General features: G+C 51.2%; 2 pseudogenes; one reads left to right on the forward strand and one right to left on the reverse strand.

The window, feature by feature from the left end:
• Window positions 1-1,731: 1,731 nt before the first annotated feature.
• On the forward strand, window positions 1,732-9,727 carry LOC136303331 (zinc finger protein 502-like; annotated as a pseudogene).
• Window positions 9,728-14,001: 4,274 nt separating this feature from the next.
• LOC136303281 (uncharacterized) lies at window positions 14,002-15,271 on the reverse strand (annotated as a pseudogene).
• Between the last annotated feature and the right edge of the window lie 4,769 nt (window positions 15,272-20,040).

Here is a 20,040-nt window from a genome sequence, read left to right on the forward strand (position 1 = left end):
TTGGGCTTCGCAGACGGGGACAGCAGCTTCAGTGGGAGGACGGCAGCAGCTTCAACTCCTGGTGAGTCCCAGGGAGCCGAGCAGGACCTGGGGGGCATGTCGGGGCATGTGGGAATGAACAGGGGATGGGGCAGGAAGTGTCCTTTTGTGTGCCAGCATTGTCTCTGCTCCTCCTTGCAGGGTTCCTGTCCTGGGCAATGCAGAGTGTGTATACCTGGCTGAGAATCATTTTGGGAGTGTGACCTGCTCAAATCCAATGCCCTATCTGTGCAGCAGACCCCAAACTCGCCTGTGACAGGGGATGGACAAAGCACCTTCTCTGTGCTGGGCAATCACAGCTTTGCCCCTTTTTCAAACCCTGGGATGTCCATCCTCAGGCGCAGTGTCTGCCTTGCACTGACCCTCAGGGTCACCTCAGTACCTGATCTCATCAACATCTCACCCTGTTTGGTCTCAGGGTCACCTCAGTGCCTGGTCTCCAGGAGATGAACCTGCAGGAATAGGACGTGATGTGGAAGCTGACGTGTGGCTGCCTGTGCAGGGCCTGGGGGTTCCTTTCTCCTTCTGCAGCCACTCCAGGACTCATCCTGTTTCTCTTGCACTACACATTTATACACTAAGCCTGTATATATATGTAGGTACAACACTCTGGAAACAGATTTCAAATGCATTCTTCTAACACTGTATTTACACACTAAGCTTTTATATCTATATTGGTATAACACTGTGAATACAGACCACAAACAAGTGCTTCCATGTGGATGTGACCTTGGTTGGGGCAAGGTGCCAATAATGCCAATGTGTGATTTAACCTCACAGGTACCATTACCTTAAGGGTTGGACTCGATCCTTGTGGGTCCCTTCCAATTCAGAGCCTTCTGAGGAATGACCCTGCATGTCCTCCATCAGTATTTAGGGTGCCACTGTTGCTGCTGTTTTTGTATTCTTTATAATTTTGGGGTTTTTACTGAATGCTTGCAAAGTGCCCCCGGTGTCCCTCGTGTTCCCCCGGCGCCGGCAGCCCCGTCCCTTCCCTGCTCCCCCTCCCACGTCCCGTCCCGGCTGGCGGAGCCTTGGAGCTGCCGTGGGGGCCGTGGGGCTGCCCCGGGGGCTGCGCCCTGAGCCGGGGCCCCTTCCCAGCGCTCCCAGTCTGCCCATCCAGCCCGGAGCAGCCGGCGAGGGCTTCAGCTGGGACGGCAGGGGGGCGACGCCGAGGGGTGGGACCCACCTCGCTTGGGTTTGGTTTGCTCTTCCCAGCCTCAGGAAAAAAGATTTTTGGAAGTTTCTGCCAGAAATCTCTCCCCTCCTCCACTCAGCCCAAGGGCCTGGGGGGTTTTCCCTTTTATTTGGCGAAATCAAAGCCGTGCACTTCATGCTCATAATTAGGGCCAGGAGAAGTGACGGCTTTCCTCGGAGCCGGTGCCGGGGAACACGCCGGGCTGGGAAAGGCGGGCCGGGAGGTGCGGAGAAGTTTGTTTGTGTTTCCAGCTCAATCCCAACTCGGGCCCGGGCCCGGGCCCGTCCCAGCGCTGTTCCTCATCTGCGGCTTTCCCCTCACACAGCCCGGGGGCGGGGCCTGAGAGCGCGGGGCGGGTGTGGGCCGTGCACAGAGCCCGCCCTTGGCTCGCTGCCATTGGCGAATTGTGGCCTCACTCCAGAATCTCGCGCGCCGATTGGGCCGAGCGGGGCCAAGCCCGGCCCCGGGGCCGCCCCCCGGGCTGCCGTTGACCGGCAGAGGCGCCATTGGCGGAGCGTGTGTGCGGGCCCGGGAGCGGCGGCAGCGGCCGGAGCCCGGTGAGGCGGCGGCGGAGCTCGGAGGCGGCCCCAGCGCGGGTGGGAGCCGCGCTCGGTTCTGCCGGGGCTCGGGGCCGGCTGCGGGCGGAGGGGGCGGCAGGGGGCTCTGGCGGGTTCCTTGTGCCGTGTCGGCGCCGTGTTCCCCGTGGCCTGAGGGCGCTGCGGGAGCGGCTGCCCGCGGTCTCCTTCCCGCCGCTGCCTCGGCAGGAGCCGGTGCCGGAGCAGCGCTGCCTCGTCCCGCTTCCTGCGGGTAGGACGGAGGTGGCCGCCCTGTCCCCGGGGCTGTGCGGGAAAATTCCCGTGGCCAGAGGTTTGTGTCCCCGGAGGAGACCGAGGAGTCGTGTAAAAGTGACTTTATTCCTGAACAAAGGGAGAGGCCGTGCGGCGTTTGCCGTGGGGTCTCTCCAGTTGTTGTCGTACTCGACCTCCTTTTTATCCTGATTTTCCCTTCTGCATCTCCCTGTCCCTTTGCCCAGTGGCGAAGGTCCTTGGAAAGTTCCGACTTCCCGATCCGCCGCCTGCATGTCCTCGTTAATATGCACCCCCCTTTTGTATAACATCCGATATTCATGGCTCTGTTCAGTCTTTTTTCTTCTTTTTGATGTTAAGGAATTTCGCAGGACCTTGGCTGAGCAGCAGTCCATGTCAATGAGTAACGTTTTCTGAAACTGATGGTTTTTCTCATTCCTTCCTTTCTCCAAGTCCCTGTCCCTATGTCCAAGCAGATTCACTGATTCACTCTGTTTTTTCTTGCTGGGTCCTCTTTGACTTTGGGATTATTGTCAGTGCCCTCATTCCCTGTCCTTTTGTAGCCGTGTGTGGATCAGGAGGCCTGGCTGCCACCTGCATCCCCTTGCTCAGCTGCTGAATGAGCTGCCCTCAGCGAGGTGTCCTGCACGGTCCAAAGATGAGAGTTGCTGGAGCACAACAGAGGAGAAAGAGCCTTCGTTTAACCCATGGTGTGCCAGGGAACCACGAAACCGTGTCCCATTCCCATCCTTTCCACGTTTGGACTGGCACATGAGCTGCTTTCTTATTTCCTTTGTTATCTGTTTCACCACTTTTCTGTTGTCATCTATTTGTCAACGACATCTTGAGTCATTTAATTTTCCACCCTGTCCTCCTCCTTCTGCTAATATATAATCTGATCCCATCCCCCGGTGAAATGTTGCATTCTTCGTTTGAGTGGATTGGTGGGCCAGACTGAGGAGCTGGATCTGTCTTGTGGACGTCTTGTAATCTAATTCTGCCATTGAAATGATCAGTGGGTTCTCTGGCCCCTGATCTGAATTGGTTCGGGTTCCCTGGGGCTGGTCCATGGTGTTGCAGGATTTGTTCTGATGGCCGTTCATCTTTTCCCCATTTTTGGGTGCTCCCTCCAGCCAGGGCTGCAACAATTGATCTCTTTTTTCTAATTAAATCCTCACACACTTGGATTCCCAAGTGATTTCTCTGAACTTGTGGTAGCACAAACACCCCAGTGGTCTAATGCTCCCTGTGTGACACAGACAGTGAGAGCACATGTTGGAGTGGGGAGAGGGATGATTCCCCCCCTCTTATTTTAGTGAAGTTTTCACAACATTCTCCATTTGCTGTTTCCCTTTGCAGCTGAAGCAATTTGTATTGCAGAGTCAGCTCTCCTCACTGTGGGCTCTGCCTTTGGCTGTGCCAATTCCATCTGTGCCAGCAGGCAGAGCTTGGGGTGAGGGACAGAGGGAATCAGCCCAATTCCTCCCCCGGGCAAGTAGAGCCTGGTGCATTGTCCACACTTTTCCCCAGCAGTGTTAATTTGCATTTCTAAAGCTCCTCTCCTGGCTGCCTGGAAGGAAGCTTCTCTTCCAGACCAGCGATTGAATGACTCTCATGTGGTTCCCTACAATCTACTTTTGTTTTAACTGTGAATTTAACTGTTTAATTCTTTTCACTGTTTACTGTTAAAGGCTCGCTTTTAAAGCTCTTCTGGTTTTGTAAAATGCAACCTAATGGTGAACATCGAAAAACCCATACCAAAATTTTGCCATCACTAAATGCCTTCCACAAACATACACAAAAACATTCCGAAGCCATCAAGTTTTTTCTGCTTCTTCTCCTAGGACTAAAAATTGTTTCTCACACCCCTGGTCCAAACATTACTGACAATTTAAAAGTAGGATTATTATGAGAGATTATTCTGATGGTGCAATCGTTTCTCTGAAACTGCGAGAAAAACAGTAATTCTCCAATAATACATTTAGTGTTAGAGAGTCAAGGCATTACTTGATTTTGGCCAGGATGTGCAACAGAAACCATTTCATCTACACGTAGCCTGGGTGTGCAGCAAAAATCATTCCATGACACGTGAGTTTTACTGGATTTTCCCTAAACTTTCTACAGTCTGACCCACAGATCCAGCAGAGGATCTGTGGGCAGGCACAGGGGCTTCCCCCGCTGTGGAACCCTGGCTGCTGCTCCGGTGCCTTCAGTGCGGGGTCAGTCGTGGCCTGTTTAACATCCACAGACAATTCCAATTCCTTTTGGGAGTCTGGGAGAGCCATGGCTGGGGCATCCATCATTTTCGTTTTTTCATTTTCTCATGTTTTGTTCTCTTTCTCATGTCCATACCATAACATTGAGGCTGTCTGGGGTTAAAATGTCACACAATGTTCTGGGTAGAACAGAGAGTCCTCAATCCAGTCCTCCAATTCCCTATTAATCCTCAGAATTGTTGCAGCTCCTTTTTATCCTGGGTAAAGTTACTTCTGAGATTCCCTTGACCTTCTGTTGGTCAATTCACTACAAACTTTCAGTCAAATAATGCCCCAAATATTTAACTTCTTTCTCCACCTTTTGCGCTTTTTCTTTCAAATACTCCAAAATGCTTTTTAGCCTGAAAATGGAGCCATTCCACAGAGGCTTCTTCTACCACTTCGTGTCCTCCTGACTGGAGCAAGTCATCCTCATCCTGCATTATCCCTGTCCCTGGGGGTGAGGTAAATTCTTTTGATATTTTCTGCAAAGCTTGCCCGAATAAGGCTGGTGCTTCTGTGCATCCCTGCAGAAGGACCGTCCATGTCTTTCCCATTTTCCCTTCTCCCTCTTGTTCCCACTCAAAGGCCAAATCCTGTTCAGCATCCTGTGTCAGTGGGCATCCCCCAAAGCATCTTTGACATCAAATCCTGAATGGCAGCAGTGTGAGGAGGGAACCTGGTTCCAGGTGGTGTAAGGATCTGAGACTGTGGGGTGCCTGGGTTTGATAATCTCATTTCTTCTTAGGTCCTGCACCATTCTGTGGATTCCATCTGATTTCTTGGTTGGCAGCATAGGAGGAGCATTATAGGGAGAGATGCCTGGCTCCCAAAGCCCTGCCTTGAACAGGGGCTCAGTAACAGGCTGTAAGCCCTTCCTTCCCTCCCTTGGAATAGGGGATTGCTTTTAGACACCACTTGTCCTGGTTGCTGCAGAGTCATTTGGAGAGGCTGGGTATCTGATTTTCCCTCTTTCCCTGCCGCTGCCCACACTTGTGGGTTCACTTCAGCACAGGCCTTGCCAGACATTTGACACAAAGGTACCACAGAACTGGCCTCTGTATCACCTTTTACAGCATTAATTTGCATTCCCAATTTAGCCATCAAATCCCTTCCCAGTAAATTACAATCACAATTAGGAGCAAATAAAAATTCCTGCATTTCAAACCCATCCCCCACATCTGCCGATAGTGGTTGGATAAAACACATCTTCTCATCTTTCCCACTTGTCTCCTGAATAATTAAAGACATTTTTGGGATTTTCCCCCCTTAGGTCTAAGATCCAGAGTGGATGGAGAGGCCCCTGTGTGTATGAGGAAAGGCCTCGTGTGGATGCAGCCCCAGCCTGAATGTTGTCAAGGGCTGCAGTGTGGTGGGTCCCTGGTGGAATGGGAGCTCTGGCAGCCCCAGGAATCCATGTCCATGCAGGGGTGGACTTGCTCCTGCTGAGGGTGCTGCCGTGTGTGCCTGCAGTGTCCTTGTGTCCTGCAGATGGAACCCTGCTTCCTTGCCAGGGGCTGTTTGGGTGGGCTCTCCCCCGCCGAGGAGGGCAATGCCTGTGCCAGGTGCTTGTGGCCGAGCCCGTCCCCTCGGTGCTGGGGCCCCCTTGGGCGCTGGGGTTCATCCCTCCGGGGCTGTAGAAACTCTGCCATGGCCTTTGCCTCCAGCTTGGCCTTTTCCTCCTCCCTTCTTGCCTTCACCTGCTGTGCCTTTGTGCCCAAGTGCTCCAGGGGCTTCTTGTGCCGCTCCTGCAGCCCCCCTGAGTGCCTGTGGGTGCTCCTCTTCTGACCGCTGCTGAGCTTTCTGCAGTCATTCCTTTCTCCAGCGACCCAAACAAAATCCTTAGAGGAGAATCTCGATCCATCCACATTTCCCAGCTGTTCCTTCCTTCCTGCTGAGCCCCGGCTGCCCCACAGCTCCCCACAGGCCCCCAGCCCCTGCTCCCGGTGCCTCACCTCTGCGCCCGCTGCTGCCGCTCCCCAGCACGGAGAAACTCCCTGGGATCCTGACCTCCTTGTTTTCCTCTCCTGGAAACCGGGGGTTCAAAGGATCTGCAGCAGCTGGCAAATTTAGAGGATAAGACCCTGCTGAAAAATGTCCCAGTCCTCAGTATTTTTCTCTTCCTCCTCTTTTCCATCATCCTTATTTTTACTGCAGAGATTCCTCCTGCTGCTTCTAGCATTAACCATATTCCTGCACACTCCCCTTCACCCAGTGCCTTCCCAGCACACCAACGCCATCCATCCCCACTTGTCTAAATCCCTTCTGGACTTCCTTTATTGCCTTGCTGGGTGTCCATGTCCTTAATTACCTCTGGGAGTAATTAATGAGAATGTGCAGACTGCCTCAACATTCTCCAAAGGGACCCTTCAGAGATATTTCGGGATCATCATCCCTTTTGCCAGGATGCCTTCCTGGCTTTCCCTTTTCCACCCTCCATGGATGCCCTGCCATGTTCACTCCCTGAAGATCCCAGTGTCCTCACTGATGAGATTTTCAGTGCTGTCTCCCTGCCGATTCTTCACAGACCCCCCTGATGTGTCACTGCTGATCTGTCTCCTGGACACTCTCGGGTCCCCTGTCAAACCCCCGGTGCCGCCGCCACCCCAGGGAGCCGATCACCCAAACTGGGTGAGGCACCTTCAGCTCCACTCACTGCCTGCCGCCCCAGACGGTGGAAGGAATTCCAGAGGAGCCCCAAGGTGTGTGGAAAAATTGACATCATCAGAGGTTTGTGTCCACAAAGAAGACAGAGGAGTCTTGTAAAAGTAATTTCATTTATAGAAAAAGGGAGAAGCTATGGGACATTTCCCATGGGATCTCTCCAGCTGTTGGAGCACACAGTCTCCTTTCCATCCTAATTTTCCTGGCTGCGTCTCCCTCTCCTTTTCCCCATTGGCTGAAGTATTGGGAGGTACAGACTTCCCAATCCACCTACTACATACCCCCCTTAATATGCACCCCACTTCTGTATAGGTAACGATGTTCATATCTCTATTAAGTCCTTGTTCCTCTTCTCAATGTTCATGGATTTAGCAGGACCTTGGCTGAGCAGCAGTCTGTGTGGTCAGTTAGTAACATTTTGTGGAAGTGATGACTTCTTCTGTCCCTTCCTTATGTCCAAGTGCCTGGCCCTATCCCCAAGCAGATTCGCAGCATCTGTTTCTAAAGACACTTTCCTTTCTTCCTTTCATGGGGGTTCCCTGTTTACGGGTCTTCATCGTTTTCGTGGGAGTGAATCTTGGTTTTTCTGAGTATTATTGGGCCTAAATGTTGGTATCTCGGTTTATTGCAAGGGGCTGCATCTTTATATTTTGGAGAAAGTTTGGTGTAAAGTACAGTATTTGTGGAGTTTTTGATCTGTATCTTGATGTTTGGAGGACTTGTGCACTGAATCTTGGTGTTTTGGAGGTTCTTACAGACACGAGGTAGCAGTGACTTCCTGAGATGAAGCTGGGCAAGGAGAAACCCCCAGCCTAAAGCACTCTCCTCTTGTTTTTTCCCCAAACCAGGATTTGTCATTCCCAAGGAGTGACCATATGGAGAAGGAGGAAAAGCCCCGGAGATCCTGCAGGAGGAGGGGCTGCAAACCCAGCCCAGGGAGCTGCGATAAGGAAAGACCTTCCCTGTGCCAGGAGGGCGGCCGGAGATCCATCTGGAGCTCGGAGCTGGTGGAGAAGCCTCATGGAGGGGAGAAGCCCCACAGGTGCCTGGAATGTGGGAAGGGTTTCAGCTACAGCTGCCACCTGATCCAGCACCAGGTGATCCACACTGGGGAACGGCCCTACGAGTGTGGGGAATGTGGGAAGAGCTTCGCCTGGAGCTCCCACCTGATCCAACACAAGAGGATCCACACCGGGGAACGGACCTTTAAGTGTGGGGAGTGTGGGAAAAGCTTCAGCCGGAAGGGCCACCTGGTGAAACACCAGATGATCCACACCAGAGAACGGCCCTGTGAGTGTGGGTGATGTGGGATGAGCTTCGGCCAGAAGGGCAGTCTTATGCAGCACCAGAGGCTCCACACTGGGGAACGGCCCTATGAATGTGTGGAATGTGGGAAGAGCTTCAGGTACAGCTCCGGCCTGAGGAAACACCAGAGGATCCACACGGGGGAAAAGCCCCACAAGTGTGGGGAATGTGGGAAGAGCTTCATCCAGAGATTCCAGCTGAGGGAACACCAGAGGATCCACACTGGGGAAAAGCCCTACAAGTGTGGGGAATGTGGGAAGAGCTTCAGGGCAAGCTATGACCTGATCCGGCACCAGGTGATCCACACGGGGGAAGGGCCCTACACCTGCTTGGAATGTGGGAAGAGCTTTGGATGGAGCTCAAACCTGATATACCACCAGCACATCCACACTGGGGAGAGGCCCTATGAGTGTCCTGAGTGTGGGAAGAGGTTTGTAAGGAGCTCCGAACTCCTCCAACATCAGCGGATTCACACGGATGAGAGGCCCTTCCGCTGCCCCGACTGCGGGAAGGGCTTCAAGTACAACTCCACCCTCATCAGGCACCGGCGCATCCACACTGGGGAGAGGCCCTACGAGTGTCCTGAGTGTGGGAAGGGCTTCTCAGACAGATCTAACGTGACCAGACACCAACAGAGGCACCACTAAGGGAAGCCCTTAGAGCACACAGAGCGCGGGAAGAGCTTCTTACGCTGCTCCAGCTCCATTCCCCATGGGAGGATCGGCGTTGGATGATCCCCAGTGACCCCCGTTGGGCAGAGCCCTGGTGATCCGTGGTCCTGGTGATCTGTGTTGGGAAGACACCTGGCTGTGGGGGATCCACATCTTCCTGTCTCCCCGTGGGCACCTGGATGAACACAGGGGCAGAAACATCCCTTGTGACGCAGACTGACATTGGGAATTCCTTGGGGAGAGTGGATTTGTTGACTTTCAACCCCAGAAAATTTTTTTTCGTTCAGTCCTATCTTTTGGTGGCATCAAGGAATACTGGATGGTCTTCGAGATCTTTTCCAACCTCAGGGATTCCACACGATTTTGATTTCCTATTGCCCGAGGGCATCTTGTGCAGCCACATGGTGATGATCTGGGGCCAAGACCAAGATTTTGGAGGCAGTGGGGTGGAAATCCCTCCAAAAATGGTTCTTCCCTCCGACCCAAGCACGTGGATCCTCAGCCGGCATGGACAGGGAAATCGTTTTCTTTTGGCCTTGATTTGCTTTTCATTTCTCTTCATGCATTTAAAATATCCAACAGTGGGGTAAAAATAAAGACATTGAACTAAGATGTGGTTGGGATGATGGGGGGGACATAGACATGGTGGGACAGAGACATGGAGAGTGGCATGGGCGCACATGGACATTTGAGTGGGACGTGGCCATTCATGGGGACATAGGGGGAACACGGGCACAGATATGGACGTGGGGGACAATGACAGGGATGGAAACATGGTGGGGAGACAGTCGTGGGTGAGGACATGGTGGGACATGGCCAGTGACATGTGGGGACATGGCCATGGCCGGTGCCATGGGGGGACTTGCAGGGGCTGTGGGGGATGCTGGGTTTGAGGGAGTTGAGGGTTCCTGGGAGGGCCTTGGGGCTTGCTGAGGGCTTTGGGGACCCCAGGCCCAGCGACTCCGGCTGCGCTGGGAGACCCTGGCGGAGGTTCTGGAGCAGCTGCTCCAGCTGCTCCCTGGGACTGCGGTGAACTGGGAAGCTTTATTGGGTACACTGAGATCGTCTTGGGTGGGGACCAGAGTGACAGCAGGGCTTGGAGGGACACATGATCCCCCCAAATCATCGCAGGGATGGAGCAGGAGGGCCCGGCCGGGCCCGAGGCCACGGGGAGGGGCAGCGGCCGCCGGCGGCTCAGGAACTCTGTGGGCAGAGAAAAGGGGGTGACACCGGGCTGGGGGCCCCGGGGGGAGCACACACGCTGCGGGGGAGGGTGGACACGACCCCAAGGAGCCCCCCTCACCTTCTTGCGCAGGTAGAAGCCCAGCCCCAGTGCCGGGAAGACCAAGCCCAACCCGAAGCCCCCGATCCCCGTCAGCACCTTGCTGTGGGCAGCGTCCGGCGGCATCTCTGGGGGCCTGTCACGATCCGCTCACAAAAGCGGGGTTCATGATGGTTCGTTTTAGGGATCTCAGAGCACAAAAGACACAGCGGGGGAAAAACTCAGTTTACTCAATCACAAATGCACCTTGATTTAGTGCCAACAAATGCGATAGTGGGGAGAGAAAAGAGAATAGTAAGAAAGACAGAAAAAGAGGGCAAGGGGATTATAGCTACCAGCATGGAGGCTCGAGTCCTCGAGGCTTTTGAAGATGCCTATAGACGTGAGTTTCTCCAGTGGGCAGATCTCAAAAGTGAGCGGGGGTCTCTAGGGTTTTTATAGTCCTCTCCGAAGCGACAGGCAGTTGGCCAAACAGGCGGGGGAAATCATTGCAGTGTGTTCATTTAGAGAACTCAGAACAAGTCGGTCGTCAGCAGGTACGGTGTCGACCAGTACGAGTCAGCAGGCGCGGTCACTTCACCGTGACTTGCCCATTGTTTCTGCTCAGGTTCTGATGTTCCCATGTGGGTGCTGGGTTTTTCCATCAAACACACCTGCAGGCAGCACTTGGCCAACATCCCAGCTCAGCCAGGCCACAACTCCCGTCTTGAGATTTTCAAGTCCCTTTGAGGGGTTTCAGTCTCTGTCCTTGACCATGGTGGTGAGGCAGATGAGGGATCTTTGGACTGTCTCTTACACCAGCCCGGGACTCACTATTGTTGCCAAGAGAGCTCCTTCAGCAGGCTTCCGTAGTCTTGTGAAGTTTCAGGACTCGTCCATGTTAGTAGCATATCCCGGAAAAAACAGAGACAGTAGAGAGTGTGTGAGAAAGAAAGAGAGAGAAAGAGGAAAAAAAAAAAAATGAAATAGAAACAAAACAAAATCAATCAATATTGATTAAAACAATTTCTTCAAAATATTCAAAACAAATCATCAAATTTCTTCAAGTTATAACAGGTTTCAAACAAAAGCTGAATTTTGATGACAATCTAACATCATTCAAAGAAACAACAATAATCAAAACAAGCAACCAACAATTTCAAATGAATCCGCTGTTGCAGGTCTAATTTTTGCTGTTTGGGTAGTATGTCTGGTGTCAATAACTTTGGGAGTGTGTCTTGCAAAAGGGGTCTTGACTAAACTGTGTGCTTCCATGATAGATGCCAAGTGTGTCAACTTCTTCATCATTTTCCAACTGAGGATGTGTAAAATGACTGAGAAGACAAAAGCAATCAACACCAAAATCAAAAGAACAACAATGGGATGACACACTTTGTTCCGGATACCTGTGGCAGTAGGTGACCACCAAAAAAGGGTATCCCACCACCTGTATTCAGCATCCTTTGGACCCTTTCTAAAACACCATGTATTTCTTTCACATCATGATAGACTGTCACAAAAGTTTTCTGTGCTTTTTTCTTGATCTTTTCTAAAATTCCTTCTAAGTCTCGGTGAAGCAACAATTGCTTAATTCAAGTCAGATTCATTCCTATGAGGACAGGCGTTATCTGGTGAAACATGGTAAAATTTGATTGGAAAAGGCAGTAGGATGTAACTGGGGCTGAGTAAGAAAAGTCACATCCGGGAATTGTGGTAAAATTGTAGACACAAAAATTGGAGTGATTTTTAGTATCCACCACTACATTTTCTACAACTACAGCATCACAAGCAGTCCTTCCACAAGCACATCCATTGCCTATATACACAAGCACTGTTTCAGGAGTTTCCTTAGGGTGTACTTCAAAACGACAAATCTTTTGCTCTGTGTCCAAACAAATGCCTTGAGCTATGATTGCATGAACAATATCAAGTGCACTAAGGCATTACATACGGTTCTTACAAAAGCTGTAACTGTGTTGGTATTGGGGTTAGAGGTAAAGTTGACCAATTTCCACCAGGATTGGAATTCCTTTTCAAAATCATTTGCATTGTCCCAAATTATTTTCTGAATTTCAGGAGGAAAAGTGCCTTCTTCTCCTTCCCTTATGATTGAGGCTACAACTGTCTGCATCCAAAGCTGTGTCTGGATGCAGCTAAGAGCCAAAGAAACATTGTTTTGTGTAGCACCAAGTGCATCAATTATCATTTTGTGATCCTTCACATCTACTTTTCCCAATTTGCTAATATGTTTGATAGCAACCACTGATGTGTCCCCAAAGGCAATAAGGATAACTGCAATGCTTGTTCTAATTTGGTCAAATCCCTAGTTGTAACAGCCAATTTGTTCATTAATACTACTGAATCAATCCTGTTTAGAATTCCCAATTTAAGATATTTATCATGGTTTCCATGGCCTTCACGTCCCTCGGAGTTCTCCTGTAAAAAGTAAGCACAACAGAATCTGCCACCAGAAGGCAGAAAGTTAGAATGATGGACATTCTTCCCTGTGCATTTATTCCATACTCTTTCCCTAGAGCATCAAAGGTTACCCATGGGTATTTCTTCAGAGGGGGTCTTAGCACTAGTGGTCCCTCTCCCACCGTGGGGAGGTCCAGCAAAACAGGTTGTCCAGGGTAACGTGCTGGATTCTTGGAATCCCTTGGTCCCCGTAGTGAGGGAACTATGCTTGGAGCTGTTGGGCCAAAAGGAAAAGCATCAGTAAAGCAAGGATTTGCTGACTGTTTGGGGGAAAAGGGAGGGGTAAGAACTGAGGCAGGTTTGTCTTGGATGCTAGCCAAGTTTTCTGCTTCTTGTAGTGCCAGTTTTTTCACAGCTCCTTCAGTTCTTGAGAAGATGTTACAATAATGATACAAGGATGTTCTAATAATGTTACAATCTGAGCACAGCACTTTCTTCCTGAGGCTGTCTGGGCCACCCCGTCAGCTGGGGGAGTCCCAGCAGTGACTGACTTAAAAACTTGGAAAGGCCCTCTCCAAACAACTGCTTGTTGTTGTACAATCTTCTCTACTTCTAGGAGAGCTGGGCTAACCACAAACAAGCCTTTTTCCCAGGTAATATACCTCTTTTCAGCATCTCTGAAACCACGGGAATAAAAACCAGCAGGCCATGTCGGACCCTCAGGACCCCACTGCCATATGTGTACTGACAACCGTGAAGAAGCAAATCCCCATTCTACCTGAAAAGGATCTGTTGGCTGGATAGGGCTTAGGGCCTGATGAGCTGTGGCTCCAAAAATCAACAATTGTACCGCTTCTTCCTGAGATGGGCTCCAGTCCCATTTTACTCCCTTTCTCAACAAATCATAAAGAGGCCTGGCAAAAATGGAAAAATCTGGAATGTCTTTTCCCCAAAACACTACTAATCCCAAGGCATGCTGTAGATCTTGCCTGGACTCAGGCACTTGAATTTGATCTGAGGAGGTTAGGGTGTCAGCTGGGATACATGTCATACCTCCTTTCCACCAGATACCCCAAAATTTTACTTCTTGAGAAGGTTTTTGTATTTTCTCTCAGGGGATCTGCAAAGCAAGGCTTTCTAAGTGGGAAATTCTTTTCCGTTGATGAACATTCCCCACTTGCTGTGTCTCGCTGTTTACAACTTGTGTAAGGGAATGTTGTGGCTTGTTGCCCAAGGCTTGTGGAAGAGGAGGTGCACTGGGTTGTTGGTTGGACAATTCCAACACAATAGGTTTGGGACAGGGCCAATTAGAAATTATTTTAGCCGATTTATCATCAGGCAATTGATCCGTTATTTCTGGCGGCACTCCCCTTTTCAGTCCTAGTCACCACAGTTGCTGCCGCTTGGAAATTTGTTTTCCCTTTGCTGATTTTTCATTTGGAGAGGCAATGTGCCTGACTCCTCTGGGTTTTTCTTGTTTGTCCTCGGGGTACTTCCCTGGTCCATATTTTCTACTGTAACTTATTAACTCCTCTGCTACCTGACTCCATGTTCAAAGTTTAGAACTGCTGTTAGATTGTGTGCTAGGAGTTGTAAAAGGTGAGGAGTCAGTGGAGTCAGTGGAAGCAGTTTGATCTCTTGTCTGTCCAAGAAATCTTCCAAGTCTATCTAGCGGAGAGATAGATGCTATTGTTTTTTGAAGAAGAATTGCTGTTGGTTTAAAAGACTCTGGCAAACCTCGAATTAGAGGGGTCATAATCTCAGGTTTGACAGGCATTGAGCATTGGTGACTCACAGCCAGAGATTCATTTTCTTTCATGTATCATTTGCAAGCATGCAGCTTTGTCTATGTTTTCTAGGAGTCGGTCTGAGGTGCCGACTATTGCCAGGGGGTCGCCCCTCTCAAGGGGGTTTAACCCCCCGGCCCAGTAAGCTGCACGCTGTCTCAGGGACCATGGAGCACGCCTATTTCCTGCTGTTAAGAAAACTCCATGTCCCCAATAGCCACTTGCTTCTTGTTCACTTCATTTAATTTGGTCGCCTCCTGTGAGGGAGATTCGAAAAACATCCTCCGTCTCTGATTCACTAGGAAGGCGGGAGTACTCTTTCTTTAATTGAGCTAATTCCGTGGCTGTGTATGGTATTTCTTTGGGAGTTCTGTGGGGATCACCATCCTCTTCATTTATAGAATTCTATTCTGTTTGAATGAGAGGTCTCAAGTTGGAGCAACAGTGTTCCCCACAATTTTGCATGTGTACTAATTCCTTCTGAGGGTATATTTGTTTAATGTTGGATGTCTCCTTTCCTTGTATTTCTGTAGGTGAATCTGCAGATTTGAAGGTTTTACTTTGCCCTTCTGCAAGGGAAATCTGCAGCAAATAATTCTGATTTCTTTCCTGTTCTAATTGTTTTTGCAAAGCTTCTACCAAATTTGGCAGGGATTCTAGGACTGCTTGTTCTTCACTTACCCCTTCAAAATGGGTTTCTATGGCTGCCGAAAGACAGGCCCCCAAAACTGAGCAAAGGAGGCTTTTATTTCTGCCCAGTTTTGATCTAGCATCATCTTGCAAAGAATATATTCTATCTACAATGTTTTCAAAGTGAAGCCAATTATTCTGTGCCCACCTTTCTCCGTCTGGAGAAGGTCTAGCACCATGTTTTGCACGCAAAGCATAAAATGCATTCTCATCTTTTTCATTCATTTTCTGAAGGGACCAAAACCACTCTCAGGGAGGTACTCTTCAAGTTACACCAAAGGCACAGCTAAAACTCTGTTTCCCTTTGCTTCCCTGGAATGGGCCAGGAGACCAAAACTGCCTGGGAGGTTCACCTTAGTTACAAATAGTTGTCTCCTCAACTACGCCAAGCAGCCCAAAACACACACACACAAAAAACTCACCACGGTCCCATCTTTTGCACAATGAGATCTTGTTGTGAAATCCTGACGACAGGAAGTGCTATTCGCCTGGGTGCGTACAGTCTGCGGGAATTTTCCCTCGCCCCCCTTGTGTTCTAACAGCGCTCACCCAAGTGGCGTGCTAGGTGCAGCTGAGACGAGGGTCCTTCCCCTGTTACAAACCATGTAAAACCCGCAACCTCTCTGTCCATCCAGATCCTGTCTGTGACGCCAATTTAATGTCACGATCCGCTCCCACAAGCTGGCTTGGTGATGGTTCATTTTAGGGATCTCAGAGCGCAAAAGACAGCAGGGGACAAACTCAGTTTACTCAATCACAAATGCACCTTGATTTTGTGCCAATAAATACCACAGTGGGGAGAGAAAAGAGAATAGTAAGAAAGAGAGAAAAAGAGGGCAAGGGGATTATAGCTACCAGCATGGAGGGTCGAGTCCTCGAGGCTTTTGAAGATGCCTATAGACGTGAGTTTCTCCAGTGGGGAGATCTCAAAAGTGAGCGGGGGTCTCTAGGGTTTTTATAGTCCTCTCCGAAGCGACAGGCAGTTGGCCAAACAGGTGGGGGAAATCATTGCAGTGTGTTCATTTAGAGAACTCAGAACAAGTCGGTCGTCAGCAGGTACAGTGTCGACCAGTACGAGTCAGCAGGCGCGGTCACTTCACCGTGACTTGCCCATTGTTTCTGCTCAGGTTCTGATGTTCCCATGTGGGTGCTGGGTTTTTCCATCAAACACACCTGCAGGCAGCACTTGGCCAACATCCCAGCTCAGCCAGGCCACAACTCCCGTCTTGAGATTTTCAAGTCCCTTCGAGGGGTTTCAGTCTCTGTCCTTGACCATGGCGGTGAGGCAGATGAGGGATCTTCAGACCGTCTCTTACAGTCTGGAAGCTCCAATCTGGTAAGACACTGCATGGGGGTCAGGAAGGGGCATCCACCCAGCACCGCTCCGGGAATCCTGTGCCACTGACACTGATCCCACTTTGTTTCCCAAGGGAAGAGGGACAGGAATGGATACAACATGGCAGCCAGTGAGTGCCAGTGGCAGATCCAGCTCTGGATCCCCTCTGTGTGGATCCCAGGATGGATGCTGGGATTAATCCTGGTGTGTGATCTGTGCTGGAATCTGATGGATCTTCTCTTTCTGCAGGAAAAGATGTGGGAACCAAGGGCCCGACCTTAGGTACGGAAGGGGATCAGCGTGGGATTCCAGAGGGAGACTGGGGCAAGATGGACGGACTTGGATCAGAGGGGGATTCCAATCAGAGCAGGGGTCCAGAGCAGGATCAGATGAAATTGTGGAGTGGGATCGGGGCTGGATGCTGGAGGGGGATCAGCTGGGATGGATGGAGCAGGATTGGTGCAGGTTGGATGGAGCAGGATCAGTGGGCATGGATAGATGAGGCAGGTTTGGTGCAGGATGAATGGGGCAGGATTGGTGTGGAATGGATGGAGCAGGATCAGGCTTGGATTCTGGAGTGGGAACAGGTGGCATGGGTGGAGCAGGACTGGGACAGGGTGGATGAAGCAGGATCAGGTGGGATTTGGGAGCAGCTCCCGCTCTCCATGGGCTCCACAGCCCAGGTCCATTGTTGAAGAATGGTTAGCAGAGCAAGGCCACGGATCATTAGAGGCCTTATGGCCCGATACCAAGTGCTAGCAGCCTACGTGCTGCTAAGACAAGCTGTCCTTGGGACAGCAGTAAGCACGGTTACAGGCCAAAGATAAAAGAACTTGTGGTTAATAGAGCGTAGCAGTAAGCACGTCTCCAAAGTTTTCAGCATGCCAAGGGGAAGAACCTTCTCACGCTTGATATAGCCAATCAAGTATAGATGAGTAGTGGATGCTAACCAATTATAATTTGACAAGTACGCTGAACGCTTCGGGCAAAAGTATAATAACGGATGTTATGAGCAATAAAGTTGAACAATGCTTTACCAATCATAATGATTGATTGCATTCTTCCATCGGCGAAATCCTCCGCGGTCCATCTTGTGCACCTGGGACAAGATAACACCACAACCCGCTCTCATCCCTGCAGGAATCACTGCCTGTGCAGTCCTGCGCAAGGAGCTGCATCCAGCCCCTTTCCTCTTCCCAGGGAAAGCCAAGAGCTCCCGCAAGAGCTCATCCCGCTGCTCCCACCCACCCGGCCCCGCCACCTCTCTTCCCCATGGATCAACTTCCCATTTTCCCCTGTTTCAAGCCAAGAATTAGTTTTTAGAACTAGAACAAAGATGCCAGATGGAAGGAGCCTTGCTGGTTTCACTCAGAAGCATCAGTGACCAAAGGTCATGTTTCCTTTGGTTTCCTCCCATCCTTGTTCCTCCTCAGTGTTCAGGCTGGGCTATCAGGCATCCTTAGGGCTGCATTTTCACAGTTCCTCTTGCATCCTTTGGGCAATAGCCTGTGCCCTGGGAGGATTCTTTCTGCTCCTTGGTGACACAGGAGAACCTTCCAGGCAGTTTTTGCATGAGCTGCTGCTGTGATGTCACAGGAGCATTGCCACGTCCCCGTGGTGTTGCTCTTGCTGTGGGACACAGAGGCCGCAGTGTCCAGAGCGACTCTGGGCGCCTGCTCCTTGCAGGAGGATCCTCCTGCCCGAGGCATTCCCAGCGGTCAGCCCACACCCTGACGGCTGTCCTTCTGTGCTTGCAGGGCTACAGTCTGCAGACGTGTGCAGCGCAGCCAAAATGTTCCAGAATTTGGTTGCTGCAGTTTGCAGCCTGTACTCTGTGGCTTATTCGGTGTATTTCTTGACCCACTTGGCACGTAAGTCAAGCTTTTCCCTCGGTGCAGCATCTGTGGCTTTGAGCTTGCTGTGTGCTTTCTGTTCTTCCTCGGGAACTGGGTTGACTTTGTAACCAAATTGCCATGAAGACACCATTGGTTTGGGAGAGCTGCTGCCAGCAGCTGCAGCTGGAAAAAGGGGGTGTCTGCAGCCAGCAGGGTGTGCACAGCATTTGCAGGGGAGAGTTGCTGGGGGAGTTCCGTATTCTCAAGGGGAGAGTGTGTGGCAGCCGAGCCTGGAACTCCCTCCGTTTGCTGGTCCGGCCCAGAACTGACACAGCCCAGTATTTGGTGCTGTTCTCTTGCTTGCTGTGTGAAGGGACTGTGGCTCCTGGAGGGATGCTGTGAAAGCAAAATGCTCTCTTGGGGTTGCTTTGCTCTGTGGCATTTCCCACCACAGGCATTTCTTTTCCTGACAGCATCTGCTTCATGTTCCTTCTCCCATTGCAGGGCACCTGACAGGTGGATCTCGAGCAGCTCCTCCTTTGGTGAGTTCAAAGGGAACCTTTGGTGTTTGGAATTGTGCAGCAAGTTGTGAGCTGAGCGTGTGGCAGCCGAGTGCAAGCCTGGGAGGCTGAAGGAAAGTTCCTGTCAGTGTCTTTGCAGCAGCAGCAGCAGCAGCAGCAAAGGCATCCCTGGCAGTTTTCTCCTTTTCTGTTGAAATGCTTTTGAAGAGCTGCAGGTGTGGTTTTGCAGGCAGAAGATTGCTTGCTGGCTTTAGCCATGGTGGAGTATCAAATTCCCAACAATAGGTGGCAATGTCGACTTTAGCCCATTGTTTGTTTGTTTGAACAGCTGGGAAGCCTATTTCTGCTTAGTGCAGCTGGATGTGTAGCTGAGGATAAATAAGGTGATAACTGAGATGGAACTTCCCGTCCCTCACACTACCGTCTGTCCACAGGGCACAAAAGCAGCATCAGCACCTCCTCCGGCTCCCTCTGCCTCCAAAGAGGAGGCCAAAGAGGAGGAAGGCAGCGGTGAACTTCCCACTCTTCAGGGAGATAATGGTGAACTTCCCTCTGTGCCGGGAGACGACACTGAACTTCCCGCTCTTCTGGGAGATGAGGGTGAACATCCCGCCGATTGGGAATACAACGGCGAGGCTCCCGCCGTGTGGGACAAGGACAGTGGACATCTCCCAGTGTGGGACGAGGATGGTGGACGTCACTCGGCACAGGGCGAGAATGGCCAAGCTGCCATGGCGTGGGACGAGGATGACGGACATCTCCCGGTGTGGGATGAGGACGGAGGACATCCTGTGGCTTGGGAAGAGGAGGGTGAATGTCTCCCAGCATGGGAAGTGGAGGCTGAACGTCCCATGGCTTGGAAAGACGATGGCCAACCTGCAGCGTTTTGGGAAGAGGACGGAGAACCTGCAGCGTTTTGGGAAGAGGACGGAGAACCTCCCTCTGCTGCGGGATCCTGGGCTGAAGGTTCTGGCAGCAGCACAGCCCTGCAGGCAGAGGAAAGAGGGGAGCAGTGCCTGATGCAGCTGAGTACGTCTGCTCTGTTCCTGTGTGCCAGAGCAGGTGCTGTGTGTGTGTCTCAGCATCAGCTGCAGCCGGTGTTGCTCTGCAGCTGAATGTCCCAGAGTGACTGATTGTCCTTCCCCAGCTGAGAACAAGGGCCCCCAGGGAGTGGGGCTGCATTCTGGCTCTGCTGCAAGGTGGGGTCTCTGTCTGGGAGAGAGTGTCTTCCATGTGGTTTCTTTCAGGAAACAG

The sequence above is a fragment of the Chamaea fasciata genome, unplaced genomic scaffold (genome assembly GCF_029207755.1).
Source record: "Chamaea fasciata isolate MVZ Bird 193981 ecotype frontalis unplaced genomic scaffold, bChaFas1.0.hap1 SCAF_32, whole genome shotgun sequence".
In the NCBI taxonomy this organism is placed as follows: Eukaryota; Metazoa; Chordata; class Aves; order Passeriformes; family Sylviidae; genus Chamaea; species Chamaea fasciata.